At 30.6% G+C, this 6,936-nt stretch overlaps 1 long non-coding RNA gene across 13 annotated transcripts; it reads left to right on the plus strand.

The window, feature by feature from the left end:
- Positions 1-264: 264 nt before the first annotated feature.
- LOC107435246 (uncharacterized) lies at positions 265-5,009 on the plus strand. Of its 13 annotated transcripts, none has more exons than XR_009638883.1 (7): positions 265-550; positions 657-758; positions 1,531-2,047; positions 2,915-3,022; positions 3,141-3,430; positions 3,515-3,626; positions 4,651-5,009. It is a non-coding gene; the product is annotated as an uncharacterized LOC107435246 (long non-coding RNA). The 13 variants fall into 13 exon arrangements; XR_009638888.1 differs by having other exon boundaries at positions 1,966-2,047; XR_009638881.1 differs by having other exon boundaries at positions 657-754.
- The last annotated feature ends 1,927 nt before the right edge of the window (positions 5,010-6,936 follow it).

Raw genomic sequence — 6,936 nt, forward strand, 5'->3', positions numbered from 1 at the left:
TTGTCTACTTCTGTGACAAATTTTTAATTCTATATATGGTATTAGGGTGATAAATAAAAAATTATATGCATAACTACCATATGTGTGATATTTAAAAAAAAAAAAAAAAAACACTGGTATATGCATGATCCATATCACTACAAAAAGGGAGGGAAAAAAAAAAAAAAAAACAAAACTGAGAGACAGCTACAATTCCAGCTACAAAAAAGTTGCTATATATATAGCTAAAGGGCTATTTTTTATATCAAAGTGAGAAATTTGCAGCCAATCCCTTTGAATTTCTAAGAAACTCGCTACTAATAAGTCAAAAAAATAGAACCAACTTCCCCCCAAATGAAAATTTGATTAAAAAATTCGATATTTTAAAACTTTTATATAGAATATAAACTAAAGAAACACCAAAATTGATTTAATTTTAAAAAAAATTGTTCCTTAACTCTCTCTCCCAATTATCTCTTTCCACATTTTACAAAAATAATAACAATAATTATCCACTACTCGATCAGCTCGAGAACCAATGCCTGTATCTCAATTGCCTTCTATATAATTTGTTGGTTTCTTTTTTATTTATTTTTTCTATAGAATTATTATTATTATTATTATTATTTTTATTTTTTTGGAATTCTTATTCAAAATGAGTTTATTTGTATTTTTAGTTGGCGGTGGAATCGACGATCATGGATAATACCTCTTTACCGTAGCCGATGCTTTCTTGGTCCCAGATTCCTTTGCGACACCATCAAGAAGCCCTTCTGTAAGTATGTCTACTTTTCTCCGTCTGTTTGCTTGCTTGGAAATGTTTGAGAAAATTATTACCGCTTTCTTAATTTTTGATATGTTAGATTTACCAACGTTTCAATTTCTTGGGTTTTGGGATGTCAACTTGGGGGAACTGGAGCTGAATTTACTGTTTCCATTATAACAGGAATTTTTACTTAAAAAAAAAAAAAAATTTGTCCCAGCAACCAAACAGGAATTGCCTTTCAAATCATACCTGGGGTTTGGAAATTGAGGATATGGGTTCTTGACTATTTACATTTTAAATCTGACTTTGATGCAAGGACTAAGGCTCTATAGTTCATTGAATAGAGGATTGATGTAATTGGAATTTGAAATTGGTTGGGAACTAGATTTTACCTTGCAATTGGAAATTTTTGCTTTTCACCCATATTGATGTTTTGGATATTTGTTGAACTTTGGATTCTAGGCATACTGGGAGCTTGCCCATTCAGCAAGAGCAGCATTTACAGGATTGGTTTCTCTTGCTTTTCCATAGGCTTTCTCGTGATCAGCATTTTTCCAAACTTGCTTTTAGTTCCCAATTGTCACATTTAATAAGCTATGAGATGCTCTCTTTCTACTTCTACACCACTCTACCATGCTCTCTTTCTACTTCTACACCACTCTACCATAGAAACATACTGTAGCCAAAGATGCTTCCAGTTTACATGTTTCTAAAATCTGTAAAATGTTAGTTTATTAGTTACACATTATTTCTTTATATATATTTTTATACGCTATATTTCACAGATTTCTAGAATCCAGTCTCTGATTGGGCAAACAGGGAGAAGGTGGGTTATGGGTGTGATATCTCAATTGGAGAATGGACACTTTTTACTTGAAAGCGTAGCTGCTTCAGTAGAGATTTTCTAACATGATATCCTTTACACAATGTTTTCATCATTTAAAGAACTATTTCACTGCTTTGAAAGATTAGATTTAGACTCATAGATATACTTTTGACTTATATATATTTCTAATTCATGTTAAAAATCCATCTTAATACATTAAGGTAGATAAAAATAGATCCCTGATTTTGATGGGACAGTGGCTTGTGAATGCTTTCCATTTCTTAGCTGAAATATGGATTCTTAAATGCTTAAAATTGGGAATTAACTATGTTTCAAATTGGAGATAATAGATCTAAAATGGACATAATTGATCATAAGTTTCTTTGACAAGCAGTAGAAGATGACTACTGGATTTTTTTCTGGAGAGCACCATAGTTGTTGCAGAGGGCGAAATGCATGTAGAGCGTATATTTCAGGTTAGCATTATATTTATTCTAAAAGCTTCTGTACGTATATTTGATATTTTTATATTTGCAAAATCTTTTGTTTTTATGTTTTTCTAGATGAATTTTGGCAGTATCATTAATTTTTGTTTCTATTGCTTGCTTCAGTGTTTACAATATCATTATACTCACAATCTCATGATATAATTGAGAGTTATAGATGACTAGGAAATTTCTGCAAATGATTATAGACTGTTGAAATGTACTCGAAACATTCAACAAGCCTGCAGCCCAGAACTTGATCAATCTAATCCCATTTTGTACTGATAAGGAGACCAATCTCCATCTTGGTTCCACCAGGATAGATCTCTTTTGTCACTTTCAATCCATTTTGTACTGATATATTTGGTTGTATCTGAATCTTGGTCGACGCTGATGATTAAAAAGGAACCTAATAATCTCTACCTTTTTTTGTCAGGCATGCTTTAGATTTAGAAACTACATGTCATAGATTTTGGGTGTGTAGCATACTTTCTAAGTGTTTGGATAATAGATCAACAAAAATTCTTCTTTTTTCTTAAAATCTTATTTTTGTTTGCCATAATTTTTTCTTGTTTTTTAATTTGTTAGGATATGTAAAAGGATAAAGTTCCGTTCCCTTGTACCTCCTCTCTCTTTTTCCCATGCAAACTTTCCAACTTCTCTAACTATTGGTTGTAATGTAACACTTCCAACAAACTTCTATATTTAATTTTTCCAACAAGTCTCTATGTGCATTTGCTTGCTAACTCCTCCAACTCCAGTGATGATAAAGGAAAAGTTATTCAGAATATATATAGGAAATAATTAAAATTAGATAAGGTTGAGTTTCTGGGATGTGCTAATTCTTTTTTTGTAAAGAAGGTTATTACCTGTGGATTTCTTCCACTGGAGGACAGAGAGAAGTCACTCAAGGTGCTTGCTGGATATGGCTTTTTTGGTGGTTGTATACTAACAAAAGAGTAGACTGTATCCTATCAATTATTTACTGACATTCAGCACAGTTAAAACATCAGTAATCCATTTTCTGGAGATATTTGAACTTATTGAATGCTATTTGCTGATGCTTCCTATACACTTATCATAGCTTAGACTTGCGGGTTTGGAAAAGAAAGCATTTAATGATATGTTGTCATATTCTCTGATGTGTGGCTAGACAATGAAGAGGTGATTCATTTCAGATTCCTTCTATCTTCCAGTAATTTTTTTTCTCGGGAGTAGTCCTGCTGCCTGCGTAACTCAGATGCTGTTCTTTCTATAGAGAAGGCTTTCTTGGTGTTTTTTAGAATGGACGAGGTGGTTCCTTGTTTGTGTGTTCATGGGGAATTTTTGTTCCCACCTGTGCAACCTTTAATTTCACTCTTTTTCAAGTCTCAGGTGAGCAAGACATTGAATATCTCTAGCATATTTTTAATTGATCTCTTAATGATATTTTCGTTGTTCCATATACAAAAACAATAGTAATCAACCTGGTTGTGTGGATCACAATTCGGCAAGCTTGGCCAAATGATCGGAAACCATCCATGGCCGAAAGAGCGACAGTTTCTGTTTGTCCCATGACCTGATGATGCAGGTATAGTGCAAGCAGTGCAACAACAAACAACTTTTGTATTTGCATATTAGTAAGGCATACTGTATGACTTTCTGCTTTTTGACAATTTCAGGTCCATCAATAGTTCTAGCGAGATGTACTTTACCATAGTATTTGACTGAAAAGCTTCAAAATTCAATTCCAAATGCCATATTTTAAGTAATCTGTGCATACTATTTCATTCATTTTGCAGCTACAAAATACATAAATTAGGAGTTTGGTATTCCAAATGATAATCTACGTCTTAACTATCCATTTCTATATAAAACTGACATGATATAACCTTCAAGGACCATTGAAAAAAAAATAAAAAATGGTAAATGGAAATATTGCTTTTTTGTCACTGTTGAAGGCAGGGACATTGTTTATTGATGTTTCTTTAGTTGTCATATTGGATTAGTGTCTTACATATTGCAGAATCAAGTTCTACACCCAGTAACTTGCATTTTTTTTTGTCAAGATGTACTGTATAGAATGCGCCGTTCATGTTTTGTGCCCCATTCTACATAAGAAACTGATGATTCTTTTAAACACGGCAGTCTTTCTTCCACTTTTTCCTCAAATTTATGTATCTTGTTGACCGATCTTATAGCTTATGCGTAGTAGCCTATGAAGCTAAAGGAATTCAATTTTCTATTGCAGCTTATTGCTACCATAATCTATCAAAGTCATTTTTTCCGACTTTCTCTCTCACTGCAACTCATTATCTGGAACTATGATCACTCTCTTTATCTTTATCCAACTCCACATACAGTATTATTGATGTTCATTTTCTTATTTCATATATTCTTTTAGCGTTGTCTTGAATGCAATATTCTCACCATTGGGACATCCCTTCTTTTCAGTAGCTAATAATATAATGCTCTTCGGTGACTTGGAATAAGATAAAATGTCTTTCTACAAGATACTATGTTTACTATTTGTTGAGTTAAGAGGATAGATTCCACCATTGTTGCATTTGATAGAAATGAATTAAAGATTGGTTTTATACTGCCTTGGTGTGCAGATATTTTTTTGGGGATAGAACTAAGCAGAAGCAGAACTGCAGAAGGCATTCAAGTACAGCGGAATACCTGTTTCAATCCTGGTTCCTTCTCAAGCGATAATACCTTTGTGGCATAAGGATCAGAAAGTGACTTGACACAGCTAAAAAGATTTTTCTTATTGTTCTTTGCCTGCTGTGACTGTCTTGACAGCATAAGCTTCTAGAATTATTTCTTCACTATATTGTTTAGCAGGTTCATGTCGTCTTGTGCATAAAGCTAATAAGGATCTGGGGCTCACCTTATTACTGATGATGGAATTTCCAGGACCGTTGCTCTAATGTTTGCTTGCAAGCTTGAAAATGCATTTGCGTTAACATTATTGATGTCTCTTTTTCTTTTTTCTTTTTTTTTTTTTTTTTTTTTTTTTTTTTTTTTGCTAAATAACATTATTGATTTCTTAGATGTTGCTATTTTTGCTTGTGATATGCATCTTTTACAGCTCAATCTTCATATTTTGCTTATTTGGTTTTTCATGTTGTAGGGGAGGCTCCATGAAGACAATTTAGTTGTAACAGTTTTGGAGGCTCCATTGAGACAATTTAGTTTTGTTATACATAGGTGTTATTTATTTTAGGCTAGGGATTTGAGAATTGCAAATATAATACAATTGTATTTTACTTACTATTGTAAAAACTTTTTTTTTCTTTAAATATTAATGCAATGGTATGAGAATTATTTTAGGTTTACCTGTTAGAATGGTACTATAATATATATATATATTAGATATATATGGAGTATAAATAACATCTGGGCATTTACTATTTGTATGTTATATGACCTTTTATATATATATATATATATATATGGAGTATAAATAACATCTGGGTAATCACAATTTGCATTTTATATGACCTATATATACGAAAATGGAAAATCTTCATACATTATTTAGCTACAAAATTTCTTTGTGGCTAAAAGACAAAGTAACGTTTAAGTAGAAAATCCATTTGTAAATGTTGACTAATTGTCCCAAAAGCAATTTGCAGCCATGGCGAATACGGCCAAAATTCTAAATTTTATAACCGATGACAAATAATGACCCGTGCCGGCTCCAGGCGAGGCAAAAATATTATTATTATTATTATTTTTTTTTTTTGTAACAATGTACAAAACAATAATTAAAGTTAAAAAAAGAAAAAGGTTAAAACATATCTTTTATAAAATAGAAAAATTTCATCTACACCTCAAAGTTTAAAAACTCATCACGTACACTTACGAAGTTTTAGAAAATTATCATGTACCGTCTTAGAGTTTTAAGTAAAATGATTTATGAAAATTTTATTTAAACTTTAATTTCAAAATAAATATAAAAAACTTTATACTATATAATCTTTTTATATAATAATATATATTAGAAAATGTAATATTCACCAAAAAAGAAAAGAAAAAGAAAATGTGATTTATTTATTGTTTTTAATTATATTGTTTCTGGAAACCTCACTTAAGCACATAATATAATTTTATTTTATTTTTAATAACTGTCAAGAATTACCTATCACGATTCTACAGCTACGACATAAGTACAAGTAAATTTTATAGCTACCAAAAAAAAAAAAAAACGTTAACGTGCTAAAAAGAGGGCTTGTGGCTGATGTTAATTTTTGTTTTATATTTTATTCATTTTTTGTAATCATTTGAATCATATACATATTAGTCTCCCTCACTTCATGAAACTCACTGTATAATTTTTGATACTACGCCACACCCTTAATATTTTAAATGCCTTAGTTTTTAATTTATTTACTTAATGTATATTTTCTATAGATATATATTTTTTTTAATTTTTATTTATATAATTTTTTGTTTCCAGGAATCGTCTTCTCAACCGTTAGGTATGCAAAAGAAATATAATTTATTTTTAATCTTTAAATAATTATGTGCAAATATTTGTATTTATATATATATATATATATATATTTGTTTAAGCAAAGATACCTGTGTGTTTAGATATGCATATAACGGGTCCAAAGATGAAAGAGGCAAATTAAACGAATTAATTGGAAACTAATAATCAACCAAAGTGGTTTTGATTTAACTGTATCTACCAGTAGCCCTTCTTTATTTGACTATTTATTTACGTCAGTCATATCTATATATATGTATATATATATATATATATATATATAATATTTTGAAATAAATATTGAATTATATTAAGAACCATGAAATACACGTCAGCTTGGATTAGGGATGTTAGATCATACAATTCAAGTCACCACCACATGGATTCCTTCTTTAATTAGAAG

Source organism: Ziziphus jujuba, chromosome 5 (assembly GCF_031755915.1).
Source record: "Ziziphus jujuba cultivar Dongzao chromosome 5, ASM3175591v1".
NCBI lineage: Eukaryota > Viridiplantae > Streptophyta > Magnoliopsida > Rosales > Rhamnaceae > Ziziphus > Ziziphus jujuba.